This window comes from Ptychodera flava, chromosome 4 (genome assembly GCF_041260155.1).
Source record: "Ptychodera flava strain L36383 chromosome 4, AS_Pfla_20210202, whole genome shotgun sequence".
In the NCBI taxonomy this organism is placed as follows: Eukaryota; Metazoa; Hemichordata; class Enteropneusta; family Ptychoderidae; genus Ptychodera; species Ptychodera flava.
This window is the reverse complement of record NC_091931.1, coordinates 50,480,421-50,499,295: the sequence shown is the minus strand read 5'-3', so window position 1 is coordinate 50,499,295 and position 18,875 is coordinate 50,480,421. Positions and strand designations below refer to the sequence as shown.

The window sequence follows — 18,875 nt, the reverse complement described above, 5'->3', positions numbered from 1 at the left end:
ATATTTTATTGAAAATGACCCACGCCTATCCTGAATACGATACAGGTACAGACTGTTTGTATTGATGATAGGCCTTGGTCATCTCCCATTTTTGTATTCTACATAGGCCTGAGTCATCTTACATGTACATACTGTGTGCATGTATGTGTATTGTGGATTGGCCTAGGTCATCTTCCATTGCATTTTATATATTATGTGTATTGTGGATATGTCTGTGCCATCTTCCATACCATGTGAATGCATTTGGATTGAGGATAGGCCCGGGTTATCTTCCATACCGTGTACATGTATTTGTGGATATAGGCAGGGGTCACTTTCTGCCATGATGTGTAAAAGTACTGAATATAACACTGTATTGTGGATAGGCATAGGTCATAAATTTGCATGAAGATATAACTAGGATGTTGTCCAGTTGAATGTTTACAATGCTGAACAACAAGCAGCACACTGTGACATGCTAAGTCGTGTTCGAGTACAAGTAAGCAAAAAAGATAATTGCACAGGCTGTCCGCAGAGTTGCAGGGTAGGAGTAGTTACAAAAAAAGAAAGTGTGCCAGGAATAGTTCGTTGAATTTCCATGGCTAGTGTTTGAATAAGAGAAGAGTCAGCTTTTTTTTCTGTAAGACATGTGGCCAGACAGGACATTTTAACATATACACCCAGTTTGATTTTGAAACTAAAGCATTCACTGTTTGGACTACCAATAGAAAGAGGCGACTGTTTACACCTAGTGTACAAAATGTAATTACCAGTACACCTTCTTAAAGTGAACAGTTGGTGTAAAAATTAGACTCTGTGATTGGAGAACTGAAAGCACTTGATGACTGAGGCAGAAGCTATGGATCTTTCAAAGGAAACATCTTGAAGTTACCCTGTCAATGATGTAATACTTGTGATACATCTTGATACATTTACAAAAGTGCAAGTCACATAAGTGTTTGGCACACAGGAAATAAAATTTGTTGTGAATGTTATTAAGAAAGCAGTTTGTTCCATAAAAAATAGTTATTTATTTACATTGCCACTGATTATCAGTCGTTCAGGATGGTCCTACTTAAATTTTTAAATCACAAATGGACCTGGTAATGTATTACCTTGAATGTAAATGATTATTGGACTAGTTTAATGTCATCTTGCCATTGTAGCAACTGATAGGACCCACCTGAGTATACAACTGTCAGTTGGATAAAAATCATAAATGCAATTACATGTAATTTTGATGGCTATAGTTCTGGCTAATCAATTTTGGTCTCAATTAGCCATAATGGCTTAGGGGAAAATTTAGCCAGTGGAAACACTGAACAGTGTAAGTACAAACCTGTGCCACAGCAAGGACCCATTGTCTTAGGAAAGTAAATATATTGATGAAAGACTCCCTCAATTCCACAGGTTTTTGCTCTGCATTGATGTCAACACCACGATCTCTGTTCAGTTTTGGCTGTTTGCATAGCCACACACTGTGTATTTCCTTTGCAATGGAGGATGGTATTGTCACTATGTTGCTTTTCACCTGGTTGTCATTGCCCAGTATGCACTGTCTCAGCAAGGGATCTTGAATCTGATTAGGTGAAAAGAAAACATTAACTTGAAGCATGCAATGTAAATATTATCTCCTGCAAGTTGCTGACATTAGTTTACATCAGTTCATTCTAAAATATGGCTTTTTTATATGCAAGATAAGACAACTTGATTGTTTATGACTTCTGTAATTTTAATTAAACTATAACTTTGCCCCAAACCCATTGTATTCACTGGTGATTGTGGACCTTTTTAAAGGAAACAGGTACATAATGTAGGTCAAGACGTGTATTCAAGCAAGTAGCAATATATTTATTTATATATTTATTTCAAAGGAAGACCAACAGGAACAAGTCACATTAACAGGCTCCATAAAATAACATAAAATAAAAATTAAATAAAAGGTAAAAAAAAACAATAAACAACACAACAAACTATATGAAACCATTAAAAATATGTACATATTTAAGCATGACATTCTGACCAGGCATCTGAAACTTTGACAAGATAAAGTGATGTCAATGGCAGGGCTGGAAATGCACAATTCATTTAGAGTAGCCATATATCTTTGAAGAGCCAAGTACCTAAATACATTTAGTTTTATACTGCGAGTCTATCTATCTATCTATCTATCTATCTATCTATCTAGAAAATTTATATAGCGCCTAATATCCAAAGTTAAACAATGCTCAGTGGCCTTAGAGTTACAATGAAAAAGCTCTCTGGAAGATGTAAGTTTTTAAGCGTCTTTTGAAAATGTTGACATTAGGAGAGGTTTTTATGTCCAGGGCAAAGAGTTCCAAAGGACAGGAGCTGCTACAGAGAAGGAGCGGCGACCATAGGTAGTCAGATTCCATCTAGGTGTGTGCAGAAGGCATTTATCAGATGAACGAGAACACGTGATGAGGCACATGGTGTTATTAAATTCCTGAGATATTGTGGAGCTTGTCCATTTAGGGCTTTGTAAGTAATCAGCAAAAGTTTGTATACAATGCGATGATGTACTGGAAGCCAGTGAAGTTGCATAAGTATGGGGGTAATGTGGTCGGATTTCCTGGTCTTTGTAACAATTCTAGCTGCTGTGTTTTGGGCACGTTGTAACCGCTGTAATTATCGGGCAAGCCATAGAGTAGAGCATTGCAGTAGTCAAGCTTTGAAGATATAACGGCGTGGACGAGGATGGCACAGGAATCTCTGGACAAGTACTTTCTAATATGACCAATTTTGCGGAGGAGGAAGTGAATAGCACTGCAAGTGGCACCAATATGTTGTTGGAATGTATGGTTGTCATCAAATATTACACCGATGTTCCTCGCAAATGAAGTGGTTTCAATAACACTGGAACAGATGTTGATGTCAGTGAAAGGCGCTGGTGAATGGTCAAATTTAGATCGAATTAAAATGACCTCCGTTTTAGAGTTGTTTAACTTCAGCTTGTTTTGTGTCATCCAGCTCATAATATCATTAACAGTTTCTTCAACAGAAGATACGGCAGACGTGGTATTGGATTTCTTGAAAGATAGGTACAGCTGATTGTCATCAGCGAATTGATGGAATTGGACTTGATGGCAGTGAATGAGCTGTCTGAGTGGTGATATGTAGATTATAAACAAGAGAGGTCCCAGAACAGAGCCCTGAGGTACTCCATATCGCAGCATTTGGGACAGTGATCGTTGACCATTTTATGTAACTGACTGAGATCTGTCTGTGAGATATGAACGAAGCAATTTAAGAGAAATAGATTCGATTCCAAGATTTGATAAACGTTGTAAAAGTATATCGTGATCAATGGTATCAAAAGCTGCAGATAGATCCAATAGAACCAGTAAAACAATTTGTCCAGAGTCAGAGCAGTGAGAATGTCGTTATGAACAAGGAGGAGTGCTGTTTCTGTACTATGATATTGTCTGTAGGCAGATTGAAGTGGATCGAGTAGATTGTTTTGGTTCAAGAAGTCTTTCAGCTGAGCAGCAACGACCTTTTCAATTACCTTCGACAGAAAAGGTAAATTGGAGATTGGACGGAAGTTTTTGAGAATTTCTGGATCCAGGGTTGGTTTCTTTATGAGCGGCTTGACGACTGCAGACTTCAAAGAATGGGGTAAAAAGCCAGATTCCAGTGACAGATTAACAATCCATGTGATAATCAGGAGTAGCTTATCAAGACACAGCTTGACAAATGATGTTGGAAATGGATCCAAACTGCATGTTTTATTCGGCGAATCCTTGGATGAGCACAGAGATTTTCTCCTCTGATATTGGTTGAAAATGATCAAAGGATACTGGAGAAATGACTTCCATATCACCAAAGTCATCAGATGAGCTTCGAGCATCAAGGCTTGAGCGTATGTCTGTGATCTTTGTAGTGAAAAGTCACTGAAACGGTTACTTAATTCAATGCAGATGTATGGGACGGAAGCAAATTATTATTTGGTGACGATGAAATTGATGATACAATTTTGAAGAGAGACTTCTGGTCGTGAGCATTCTTTTCAATGAGATCTTTGTAATAGTTTACTTTGGCGTTTCGGATGAGGGCATTGGTATTTTTGCAGGAATCACGGTAAATTTGTCGGTGAATTTCAAGTTTGGAATTACGCCACTGTTTCTCAGCAGAGCGTCTAGTTTTCTTGGCAACTGCAATTTCGGATGTATACCATTTACAATTTGGTCTTACAGTGACGATACGCCTTTTTATGGGTGCATGCTTGTCAAGAAGTTCACAGAGTTTTGAATTATAGGTATGAACGGCATCATTCAGATCACGTGGTGGATCAGAGAATACTGCAATGCTGTCAAGGTCTTTCAACAAATCCTTAGTTGAAAGTTTACTCAGTTGACGATATGTGAATTCTTTTTTGAGACGATGTGGTTTCGGGAGAGATAACTTTGCAACAACCGGATTGTGATCAGAGGAGCGGAAGCCATCTACATAGAGGGATGATACGAGTGAGTCAGAGTTGCATATCAGAGTTGCAATGCGGGTTCTAGTACATGTAGTTTACTGAGGAACATCAAAATTAATATGAAACATGACTGGGACAATCATACACATTATTCTTATATTTCTAAAAAAATATAAATAATTTCCAATGATAAAGAGGCCAAAGGTTCAAACGCTTGCAGAATTCTTCATAATTATTTCGGCTGTAAGGATGCTATGTTTGAAACAAAGGAACTTCATGAATTTCATTTGCACTTGCTTTATTTTGTCCTGTTGTTTTTTTTTGCCAAGGAGACCACACTAAAGACGCATATTCTAAAATACTTACATGTATTACATAAGTTATGTACAAAGCAATTGATGTTGAAGAAAGTATCCGCCAAATAAAACAGAGCATGCGAAAAGCTTAACTGATAATGAATGAGACATGTGCAGGAAATTAAAAATAAAAATAATTAAAAATTTAAAACAAATCTTACCTGATGAAGGATTTTATTAAAGATAGTTATCCATCTTTGGCTTCTTGTTCCTTCTAAGTTTCACATACATGTACCTCTGAGGCTTTACGACCAGGGTACGTGAGGTATACTTACAGCTGTAGGCAAATATCAATGAATACAATTAGAATCTTGCAGATAATCCTATTCCTCACTGTCTGTACAATGGATACTCAACTTTATAATCATGAATATATGGGTCAAATGATTAGTAAAATCATTCACTCATTCATTATGTATTACCATGCTATATACATCTCATTTAATTGGTCGAGCTGAACCATGTGACTGACCACAAATACACAGCAATGGTTTGTTTTTATGTCCGTGAAAATGAATAATAATGCTAACATTGTAACTTTTCAGCAAACATGTAAATTGTCAATTGTACAAAGATCAAAATAGTGACAACATCACTGTTCGCTCCCATATAAGTTATCAAACAAGTCAACAATTGTATGAAACATGGACATACATACAGACAGACTGACATACACAGACTGGCACAGAGTGATGACATTGACCCCAAGTGTGCCTTGGCCCATGGAGAGTGATAAAGATATAACAAACAGCTGAATGTAATGATAAAATAGTTAAGTATAGGCCTATACAGGCACTGAGAGTGAATACGTTACAGCAATTTGATTAGTTTCTTTTCCTTTTCAACTTCTGTGATAATCTTTAAGACAATCAATCTGCAAGGCAGTTTATGTATTGACAAATATGCTATCTTTTACAAGCACACAGCAAACTGTTCTTGATTTTTCATTTACAATATTTGACATAGACTGAAATACATAACATGCAACCAATGTTTACACTTTGCCCATACACCAGATACATGGAGAAATTTCAACATACAATCATCAACTCAGAAACCCTACAGGGAAAAGTAAACATTGTTTTCTTCCAGAACAGCTGGTGCATCCACATATGGAACAACTTACAAACTTAACCAATTACACAAGGATGATGACACAAGAGATAAAGTTAAACTGTGGTGAACTTGACTATTCCTTTCAAATCCTTAATTAACTTGACATCTTAAACTAAAATACACTGCATGGTTAATTGTGTGCAAAAATACATCGGGGTGGACCTTTGATAAGGGATGGTGTCTGAAAGATCGATGAGGTACATTATCTTTTTTATCCGATCCATTGTACATTCTGTTTCCCCACCTTCCCACCTTTTCTTTTTGTCAAACCTTCTCTGGCTGAATTTTTTATTGGCATTTGTTTGGAATTTTTTCAAAATCTGCCAGATTTTTTTACTGCATTTCAACACCAAATACAGTTTACCATATCAAATGCTTACTAAATAACCACATTATATTCTCTTAGTTCCAGTAGGTATAAAATTACCAAAAAAATCTTAAAAATACAAAATGAAAGATATCCCAGTAAAACTGAGAGTTTCACAAAGTTGCCCCAAAAATTCAAAATTCCGGATTTCAACTTAATTTCAATATATCTTATTAACAAAAACCCTAAGAACCGGTTTACTAAATATCAAAGCAATCAGACTGGTAAATTTTGAGAAACAAATTTTTTGACCAAAAATGAGAAAAATTGCCCCCAAAATACAAAATTGCAGATTTCATCCTAATTTTAAATATATCTAATTAACGTAAACCCTAGTAACCTGTACACTAGATATCAAAGCTACCAGATCAGAAGTTTTAGGAGAAAAAATTTTTGACCAAAAAAGGCAAAAATTGCCCCCAAAATAAAAAAAAAATTGCCAGTTTCAACATACCTTCAATACATTATATTGAGATTAATCTTAGATACCTGTATACCAAATATCAAAGCTATCAAATCAGTAGTTTTTGGATAAAAAAAAAAATTATCAAAAATTGGGAAAATTGCCCCAACATTGCAAATATGACAATATCAATACAATTTGTACAAGCGTGACTGAGTTCATCCTGAGGAACATGAATATCAAGTTTCATAGCAATCAGACGAGTGATTTCAGAGAACAAGATTTTTTTACTAAAAACGGAAAAAATACCCTAAAAATACAAACATGCAAATTTCATCCCAATTTTTGCACACATAATTTAAATTACCTAAAGAAATCTGCATACCAAGTTTCAACCAAATCTGACCAATGCTCACTGAGTTTTAGCCATTTGCAGGATTTTTCCTTTTTCCCCTCATTTGCATATTTTTGGCACTGACATGTTCATTTGAACAAATTCACATCTCCACCCCTAGGTGCACCTGTACACCAAATACTAAGACAGCAGGTGCTACGGTTTTGGAGTTTTTGACGTGGACGGACATACATACATACATACATACATACATACATACATACATACATACATACATACATACATACATACATACATACATACATACATACATACAGACGAAATTTTTCCACCATACAAGAATACCTCCCATTTGCATATATACATATGCATATATGGGAGCTAATAATCAATTACAAAAACAAAATGAAGCACTTGTGGGCCAAATTATACTTTTTAAAAAATCTCCAGATTTGCCAAATTTTTAGGGTGGGCATGACCGTGCATTGCCTATTACATGCCTTGATGTGAGTGCAAATCAGTGAATTGATTTGAAAAGGAATATCTGGGTAGTTAGTGGGTCGGTTAACGATGTACTGACTGGTTTCCATGGTGACCCAGGCCAGTGAAGCACTTCAATGTTTTCTACATCTAAGTAGACGCTTAATGATAGATGTAAAATATACATGCACACACTTTTTTTTACTTTCGTTAAAATCCGTTTGATGTTGGTCGATAATGGTAAAATTGTTTGAAAATGTCCTGCATATAACTGCATTGTAAATGTCATATAGCATTTGTAACCATGAAGAGGCATGTAATAAAAATATTGTTGCCTGAATACATGGGTTTATGTGCCCTCGCAGCAGGAGACAATTTGCCCTCCTGGCGTCAGGCATATTGTCACCTGTTCTCGGGCACATAAACCCATATATTTAGGCAATAATATATATTATATCAAACCAGTATATTCATGGTGTAAATACAGCGATCCGATTGGTCGAGACGCGAAAAGAACCGTGGTATATTGGCAATATACCACGGCTGGCACACGCTCGAGCTCTCAGCTTGAGCAAAAATCCGTTTTTTGACGTTCCACACCACAATTTCAATATACTATTATGATATAATAGCAATAATCACACCCAGCACGGTATACCACGAGATTTTGACCAGTTCACTCCATATATACACTCGCTATCGCTCGTGCATATATGTCGTGAACTGGTCAAAATCTCGTGGTATACCATTGCTAGGTGTGCTTTATTTTCACATGGGAAATTTTTGTAAATCTTGATGGTTTTCTAGGGTTTGTTGATAATATCATGAAAATACAAGACTCTGCCTCGACCATTAACATTTATCTATACGCTTGGGCAAGACTGAAAGCCAAAATAAGCATGCTACGCCAAGCCTTGTTAATTCTTGACTTTCCGCTTGCCCTTGGCCATAAATGAATAATAATGGTCAGGGCATCACCCATTATTTCTAAATATTAATTACATTAATCATTAATTAATATGGTTAACATAAGTGTGATAAGGCATTTATGTACAAGAAATTAAATTTTGGAATTTCCCCAAATGCACTCCATGTATACAAGGCTGCCAATAGAACAAGGAACAATTTTTTCCAATACAAAACTGACTACATTTTTGCACTCTGTAGACTTGCTCCAAGTCTGTGGGCATATAAATATCAAAAATTAATAAATTGAAGGAATAAACTTCTGCAGACTGCAAGGCTAGGTGGTGGCTGGTGCTCAGATAGTGGGGTGAATGCTTTTCCCCACAGACTTGTAAACCTTGCAGGGTTTCAGTAGCGATAAATAATTAATATGACGTCAGGTAATAAATATGCATGACATATAATCTCAATCTTACTCAAGCATAATTTTCCAACTAATTTAAAATGGGGATAGAGAGGAATGGTGTTATAAACATGTTTTCAGAATTTTACAACAGTCTGTGAATCTGTCTAAACATGGGGGATATTTTTGCCTTCCCCGGGGAATCACAGCGGTACAATTATCATAATGAATCATGAGAATCTCCAGTCCTGTGTAGCATCAGTAAATTTCAAAATTACAATAGCATCTTGTCACCTTCCCTGATGTTTGTAAACACAGCCTCCAGATCCCACCACAGCACTGCAAAAATTGCATACAAGCTCTGCGTATGTGTGAATAGGTTGTCAAACTTTGAGGCGTCACCGTTCTCCTAAGGCTATGAGGATCTGCGGGTACGGGTATTGATGTCAAATGACTAGAAAATTCACTTCCTGAATAGAATCATGAAAATAAATCTTTCATTGTCTAGATATAAATAAAAATATCCTTCACAAAAAAATCTTCATTCATGCATGGGCTACCAGACCTTGTCACTGGGCTACCAACTTCAGAAAATGGTAGCCCAATGCAATGGGACTACAAGAGAAAAAGGTTAATTTCGAGCCCTTGGGTGTGTTACCGGCGTTATACGGCCGTAAAAGGCCGGCAACACATACAGCGCCCTGCCACGCAGAGCTATAGATATAGCCATGCTGTGATTATTAAACCTCTGCGTGCAGAACTTTCGTTTCTCGGCGGTTCAGCAATAAAGTGGTCTTCCCTGCAGGCGTCTACTGACAATATAGTATACGTTTGTACGTTTCGTGTGACTGTATGTTGTAACAACACATGATGATTGACAAACACCGAAACCAGTGCGATCTCACTGCAATATCAATACAGCAACTCTGCGTGGCATGCTGTACGTGTTGAGGCTGACCAGCTGCAGTATCAGTACAGCAGCTCGCGCTTTAGGTTTTGCCTGGGTATTTGGGTCGGACGGCAAAACCTCGAGCCACTGTGCAGTTTTACACACACTGCTACAGCAGTGCCACGCACAGCTGCAGTACAGAAGCTCGAGGTTTTGCCTGGGTATCTGGGTTGGACGACAAAACCAGATTTGCCGTCCGACCCAAATACCCAGGCAAAACCTCGAACTTACTGTACTGCAGCTATGCCCCGGGAGCTATGCCAGGCAGAGAGCTATATTAAGCGGCAGCATACTGTTACTTACGTGGAAGAAAGGACTTCGCCAGTCGAGGAAAATACGTGATCATCAGCTGCTACCCTACAATGGTGAGACTTGCAGTACGATGTAACAAAACGCAACTCATACGTGACCGCGGGGCCGCATAATGAAGTGACTTCGGCGAGTTCCGCCTGGGCATTCCTCGTACAGTCTTCGGGTCACGGGGGTCACCGAGCGTTTGTGACAGTAGGTCCGCTTTACACAGGCATATCCTTCCATGACAAACAATCAAGTACGCCACTCTTGGCTTTATTTTGACAATACATCAAAGAAACTGAATGTACAATTTTACAGAATGCTTTATAAATATAAACCACACTCCTAACACATTAAGTTTTCAAGTATAGTGTTAATTTAGCGTCGCTACACTTCGCTACACTTGTTCTCATTTGCATAGAACTTTACACCTCGGAAATTGCACTAGATGTGAAATGAGACCAAAACTTACCCCATACCCCAAAGTTTTATGTCGCAAGTTACAGTCAAAACTAATGTCAAATTCTACCAATTATTTTCCTAGACACTTTACAAAAGGCAATGCTTTGTATAAAAAATATTTCATTTGGTACAGGAACATGTCAAAATATGAGTTAGACTTTTAACAGACAAAATATTGGAATTTAATGACTGTTACTTGCATGATGTGAAGGGTACCGTGAAGTCAGAGTATTACCGACTCTCATATGTTTTTGTAAAATGTGTCGTCTTGTAAGTCATCTGCTGAGCTTAATGTTAACATAACCTAGCTTATGGGCTGCCATTTGAAAGACAATTTTATTGGCTTTAAAATGACATATTGCAACATACAATATCTTTTATAGTTTTCATGAAATAGGACCAAACCTTACCCCATACCCCAAAGTTTTATGTCGTAAATTACTGTCAAAACTAGTATTTAATTTTGAAAAATTCTATAAAAAAAAGACAAACTTTGCATGAAACTTATTTTATTTGTTACAGAGACATTTCCAACTATGAAAGATACTATTAACGGGATAATTATTGCGATTTAATAGCTGTTAGCATCATGGTTTGAAGGATAGCAGGATATGTTGCTGAAACCCGTGAAATTTTTTTAAACAGGTTTCCATGAAATTTATCTGCCAAGCTTTATTTTGTCCATAACCCAGCTTTTATCACTCTTATTTTTAGCATATCATAAAGTGCATTATCATCTTAAGTTGTAATGAAATAGCAAAAACCTCATCACCCCAGCCCTTAGTTTGATTTGCAAACTACATCTGTTCTAAAACTTTGCAGTTTGCGAATTTGGATATTGGGTAAGTTTTGGTCCTATTTCATGAAAACTATTGAAGATATTGCATATTACAATATGTCGATCGCTTTCTGGCAAAAATTGTCTTTCCAATGATAGCCCATAAGATAGGTTAGGGTAAAAAGTAAGCTCAGCAGATGACTTACAAGATGACACATTTAACAAAAACACATACGAGTGGGCAAGACTGTGACTTTACGGTACCCTTCAAAACATGACAGCAGCAACCATTCAATCCCAGTATTTTGTCTGTTAAAAGTCTATCTCATATTTGTGACATGTCTCTGTAGCAAATAAAACAGATTTCATACAAATCATTGTCTTTTGTCATATGTCTAGGTAAAAGTTTGGTAGAATTAGAAATCAGTAGTGACAGTAATTTGCAATATAAACTTAGGGGTATGGGGTAAGTTTTGGTCTTATTTCCTGAACACTGAAGAAGATATTGTATATTACAATATGTTATATCAAAGAAAAAAAAACCTTTTTAATGATACCCCAAAAACCAACTTATGTTAAAAAATAAGCTCAGCAGATGACTTACAATAAGACAGGTTAAACAAAAACGTATGCGAGTTGACAATACCATGATTTTGTGGTACCCTTCAAAATATTACTGTTACGGCTACAGCATCACAATATTTTTTCTGTTAAAAGTTCGTTTCAAGTTTCTAACATGAACCTGTAGCAAATAAACTATATTTTATACAAATCATTGCCCTTTGTATTATGTCTAGGTAAATAGTTGGCAGAATTTGAGATTAGTTTTGACTGTAATTTGGAACATTAAACTTTGGGGTATGGGGTAAGTTGTGGTCCTATTACATGGAAACTGTAAAAGATATTGCATATTGCAATATATTATTAAGAAGAGTAAATTAACTTTCTAATGATGCCCAACTTGCCACGTTATGATAAAAAATAAGCTCAGTAGGCGACTTACAAGAAGACAGGTTTAACGAAAATGTATGCAATTGGCAATACTGTGATTTTGCAGTACCATTCAAAATATGACTGTTACAGCTACAGCATCCGGATATTTTTGTGTTAAAAGTTTATTTCAATTTTCTAACATGTACCTGTATCAAATAAAACAATTTGATACAAAGCATTGCCTTTTGTATAATGTCTAGGTAAATAATTGGTAGAATTTAAGATTAGTTTTGACAGTAATTTACGACATAAAACTTTGGGGTATGGGGTAAGGTTTGGTCCTATTTCATGAAAACTATAAAAGATATTGTATGTTGCAATATGTCATTTTAAAGCAAAATAAATTGTCTTTCTAATGGCAGCCCATAAGCTAGGTTATGTTAACATGTAAGCTCAGCAGATGACTTACAAGACGACACATTTTACAAAAACATATGAGAGTCGGTAATACTCCGACTTCACGGTACCCTTCAAATCATGCAAGTAACAGTCATTAAATCCCAATATTTTGTCTGTTAAAAGTCTAACTCATATTTTTGACATGTTCCTGTACCAAATAAAATATTTTTTATACAAAGCATTGCCTTTTGTAAAGTGTCTAGGAAAATAATTGGTAGAATTTGACATTAGTTTTGACTGTAACTTGCGACATAAAACTTTGGGGTATGGGGTAAGTTTTGGTCTCATTTCATGAAAACTATAGAAGATATTGCATATTGCAGTATATCAGCAGTAAGCTCAGCAGATGACGTACACGAAGACAGGTTTGACAAAAATCCATGTGGGTCACAAAATCGTGATTTTGCGGTACCCTTCAAAACATGACCGTAACAGCTATTGAGTCCCTATATTTTGTCTGTTAAAATCCTATTTCTTATTCTAGGGATCCCAAGGCTTCTGAAAAATACAGGTTTGTTATCCTGTGCGGTGGGGGGGGGGAGGTGCACGTAGACGCCCCTCTAGCCCACGGCCTAATAGATTGTTAGTAATGCTTGCTGTATAAGTAAGACAAGGAGGCATAGACAATTTTCCAAATACGTCTTATCAAAATTATTTTATAAACAATTATTTAAAAAGTAAATCATAAAAATAGACATTCATCAATAATCTATTTACTTTAAGGAGAAAATGGCAATATGACTATGTGTGTGCGTTTTCAAGTCTTCTTTTTAAGGCTGTGCATTATTTCATTGCATAACAATAAAATGCCCATTCACGATATACCAATGTAGCAAAACTTGCCATTTTAGTGAGTAGAGACAATAATGCATTGTAAATACCCAATTTTGACATTTATTTTCTTCTTCAGCACATTGCAATTAGTAAATGACATCCATAAATCGGTTTGATTTGCTTCATTTGGAGGAAAATAGTTATCGTATTTTCTTCCGGTTAAAATTGCTGAATTACCAGAAAAAAACGATTTAAAGTAATCCAATTCTATGACGTCATATTTTTTTACTAAAATATTATGCATTTTAGAAAGACCAGTATCTATGCTTTCTAAAACTATAAGGTATATGGCATTTCCAGTCAGTTTACTTCATCAGGGAAAGAATGTTGTACCCCTACCCCTAGCTTTTGCACACCCCATACAGATACACGCAATTCAAAATTGACGCCAGAGAAGTAGTGTATAGTTAAATATCGATGTTAACACTTTTTTAAACTTTTTCTTGTTTAATATGTCGGAATGATTAATTTAAACACAAAAAGTTGTGAAAATGTTGCTTAATAAAAAGTAAATCACAATTGTTACATGGTTTTTTGGGTAAAAGATTTCAAAATTGTCAAAAAAATTCATTTTAAAGTCGTCCTATTCTATGTACACAAATTAATTTTGCTAAAGTTGGTATTCCTCAGAAAGAGCATTATCTGAGCTTTCCAAAAATGTAAGGTTTGTGCTATTTCATGCTAGTGTACTCAATTTAGGGGAGGATATAGTACCCTCTACCCCTACCCATTTTTCGCCATTTTTTGCGGTACATACAAATCAACAACCAGTGCAGACAGGTAGTGCATCCCAAAATTAACAATGTTAACCCAATGTTAACATCTTTTTTCTATTCAGTAGATCCCAAAGAACAAAAAATAGCGTCAATGACACTGTAGCTCCCATCCTGGACTATTTAGTGTTTGTTCTCTGGTCAGATATTTGAACATGTGTGAAAGGGATAAAGTGCATGAAGTGAAAATACTTAAATGAAATGTACTGGAGACAGTGAAATATGTTTAATGTAATTATTCAGAATATAAAATGGAAAAAATACAGAATTAGATATATCGAATACTGTGATACAACCATTAAGTCAACAAGTCATTTACAATGACATAGTCCCCACTTGTAATAGGAGTATTAGTCTTGATGGGTAGGAAAATGTGGTCATTAGAAGTATCACTGGAGTGTATATGTTGAGATCTATGGGCACATAGGTCTATGTCGTTGTTCCCAATTTGAAACACATGAGGCATGTCTAAGTTATGGTTCTAAATCGGAAAAAAGATCAGACCTCTAGCAGTATTGGCCAGCCAAGAAATACATATGCGCATTATAAATGAGGTACAAGATGTGACATCTTAAGGTCTAATATCCTATCAAAATTGCAGGGTATAGAACTTGTGGTTACTGAAATATGCATGTATATGTATAATCAAGGTCAAAGGTCATCAAGGTCACATGACATTTTGAAAAAAAAAATTATATTGCTAATTATTCCCTATATGCCAAAAAATCAGATCTCTAGCTCTATTCGCTTGCCCAGAATTAGATGTGTACATAATTATGAGGTAAAGCGTGTGTTGTCATAAGGTCTCCCATCCTACTAAATACAAAGGACATAGCACTTGTGGTTACTTATTTATTGACATAAACATATATTTTAGGTAAAAGGTCATCGAGATCACATGACATTTGGTCAAAAAATTTCTCTCCTATAGTTATCCATATACCAAAATCAGACATCCAGCTCTATTGGCTCGCTCAGAATGAGATATGCACATAATTATTGAGGTACAGTATGTGGCGTCATAAGGTGTCCAATCATACCAAACATGAAGGGTGTAGCACTTGTGGTTACCGAGTTATGGGAAAATATGTATATTTGAGGTCAAAGGTCACTGAGGTCACGTGACATTTTGTCAAAAAATTGTTTTGCTAAGTTATCCCTATATACCAAAAATCAGACCTCCAGCTCTATTGGCTCGCTCAAAATTAGATATGTGCATAATTAATGAGGTACAACATGTGGCGTCATAAGCTGTCCCATCATACCATACATGAGGAGTAGCACTTGTGGTTACTGAGTTATGGACAAATATGTATATTTGAGGTCAAAGGTCACCGAGGTCACGTGACATTTTGTCAAAAAAATTGTATTGCTAAGTTATCCCTATATACCAAAAATCAGACCTCTAGCTCTATTGGCTCACTCAAAATAAGATATGCGCATAATTAATGAGGTACAATATGTGGCATCATAAGGTGTCCCATCATACCATACATGAAGGCTGTAGCACTTGTGGTTACTGAGTTATGGACAAATATGTACATTTGAGGTCAAAGGTCACCGAGGTCACGTGACATTTTGTCAAAAAAATTGTTTTGCTAAGTTATCCCTATATACCAAAAATCAGACCTCTAGCTCTATTGGCTCGCTCAAAATTAGATATGTGCATAATTAATGAGGTACAATATGTGGCGTCATAAGGTGTCCCATCATACCATACATGAAGGCTGTAGCACTTGTGGTTACTGAGTTATGGACAAATATGTATATTTGAGGTCAAAGGTCACCGAGGTCACGTGACATTTTGTCACAAAAATTGTTTTGCTAAGTTATCCCTATATACCAAAAATCAGACCTCTAGCTCTATTGGCTCGCTCAAAATTAGATATGTGCATAATTAATGAGGTACAATTTGTGGCGTCATAAGCTGTCCCATCATACCATATATGAAGGGTGGTAGCACTTGTGGTTACTGAGTTATGGACAAATATATATTTGAGATCAAAGGTCATCAAGGTCACATGACATTTTGTCAAAATATCCGAGATATCTGCGTGAACGGATGGACTCACGGATGGACGAACAGACGGACATGACCAATCTTTAAGCTCACTGGACTTCATCCGTGGGGACTAAAAATTGTGTCACTGCATCCTTTTTGCAATATGAATACGATGAGAAACTAAATATTTATTTTTGTGGCCTTATACATGGGAGTCTATGGAGATCTGCCTTATACATGGGAGTCTATGGACGTGTAAACTAAAAATATGCAAATTTCACCACGATTTGCCCAAATTTGGGAAAGGTCACTCCTATGCACTTCCATACCAAGTTTCAAATCAATCGGACTTGTGGTTTCAGAGCAGGAGATTTTTTGACCAAAAATGGGAGAAAATTACAAAAAAATTCATGAAAAATAGCAAGTCCAAGATACTGACCTAAGATGCGCACAATCATTTCATGTCAGCCCAAAGTACTTACATGCTAATTTTTCATGTAATCTGCTCAGTGGTTATTGAGTTTTTTCAATTTTGACTGTTTTTACATTTTTTTCACTTAATTTGCATATTTTTGGCAATGACAACTTCATTTGAACAAAATCTCATCTACAGCCCATCATCCATGTACACACCAAATATCAAGATGAAATGTACAGCGGTTTTGGAGTTTTTGATGTTGACGGACAGACATACAGACATACAGACATACAGACATACAGACATACAGACGTACAGACATACAGACATACATACATACAGACATTTTCCTAGCCTATAAGAATACCTTCCATTGCCATATATACATATGGCTATGGGAGCTAAAAAATACCATGTTGTAGGTTTATGGGGGGGGGGTTGCATGGTGGGCATCTCCAGCCCACGGACTATATAATTTTGTTTAAAAAACTTCACTTAAAATCGACACAAACTGAAAGGTTTAAGCTTTGTAACTTTGAAATATGCGACTTTTCCCCATAAAACTATATATGTTTAGAAAGGCCTGATTCAGCACTTCCAAAAAAGAAAATTTTTATGTTTCATTATTAATGATTCGAAACAGAAAGGGAAACATTACCCCTACCCCTTATATTACACACGGATATGTGGCATACCACGTATTAAGAAAACAAGCTCATGCACCCACTAAATCTCAAGACACATACTTTTAATGTTGTTTTTCTTGTTTATTGCACTAAGTTCTTCCAAAAAATATATAAATATCTTATGACAAATTGTTTGGAGGAACGGGAACTTAATTATTTGGTTTGAAATTTAGCAAATTTTACGATTTACGGTCAATGGCCGATATAAAGTCTAATCGACGTTCGAATATTAATTTATTCCCATTAAGTTATATATCAATTCTAAAAATTTCAAATTTGTACTATTTTATTGTTTCTGTTTCCGTCCAGCGATAAGTATGTGACCCCTACCCTATTGTTGAAATCCAAGACGACGGCCAAGATGGCGCCAAATGAAGCCCATGGGACAATATTTGATTTTGGGAACATCAAAATTCATTAAATATAGACCCTAAGGATTACAAAAATGTAGGTTAAAAAATACATCCTTGGGGTGCATGGGAACTCTACCTTCCGACTAGACCATACGGGCCGGCGCTACACGGCCAACACGACAGAAAAAACAGGCTCGCGGTCCGTTGGCTTCAATTATTGCTGCTACATGAAAACTAACACCAATGATGCGGCTGTTGCGGACACAAGTAACCAGGATAAACTGAGCAGGTGTTTTCGCTCAAATAAAAGGAGAGGTGTAGAAATTTGCCGAACATCTCGAGGTTCTAGAAAGACAACACTATCTTAGTCTCTACGCTGGTTTGGCGAAGCTAAATTTAACTAACTCAATTCGTAAAAGATGATCAAAGCAGGACACTCTGAGCAAAAAGGGCTCTGAAACGTTCAGTACAGCGCCCCAGCAGCACAACGCTTTTGGCTGGTTGCTAGTGACGACGGCGAACATTGTATCAATTTCATTTCAATAGAAATCTGCTCGCCTGCCGCCCGTATTTTCAGGTTATATCATGATTTTTTCCATAACAGCCCGTGTGTGTATTTATATATATATAATATATATATATATATATATATATATATATATATATATATATATATATATATATATATAAATTGATTTATGTACCATAAAATCAACGTATCTGTTGCTTTCTTCCACTAAAATTGAATCGGAGACAGTTTGTCTAGTATTTGTGATACTTTTATGTCTAAGCATATTCTTGGCGCACTTTGGCCAGGTTTGGCGCCATGCGATTCGCGGGTATGCAACACAAATTGTATCAATTTCAAACAAAAGAATATCGATCGATAACGTTCACCACACGTTCACAGTGGAGACTCTACACCAGTTCGCCTCCGTTCCGTGTTATTTTTACCAATTTACTGCAATGTTCATGGTTCATATTCACCCAAATTTTGTAAAAAAGACAACAACTTGACAGGTATTTGGTCTGTACAATTTAGGAGACACTTGCTGATTAATTTGCGTCAATTTCAGACCCTTGTTCTGCACATGTCAGCGCCGCCAGATCGCCATTTCATTGACG

At 36.3% G+C, this 18,875-nt stretch overlaps 1 long non-coding RNA gene across 1 annotated transcript; it reads right to left on the bottom strand.

Moving 5' to 3' along the window:
• Positions 1-546: 546 nt before the first annotated feature.
• Positions 547-10,350, bottom strand: LOC139132082 (uncharacterized). The gene is made up of 3 exons (XR_011552256.1): positions 10,062-10,350; positions 4,941-5,056; positions 547-1,558 (listed from the first exon to the last, which is right to left on the bottom strand). It is a non-coding gene; the product is annotated as an uncharacterized lncRNA (long non-coding RNA).
• Between the last annotated feature and the right edge of the window lie 8,525 nt (positions 10,351-18,875).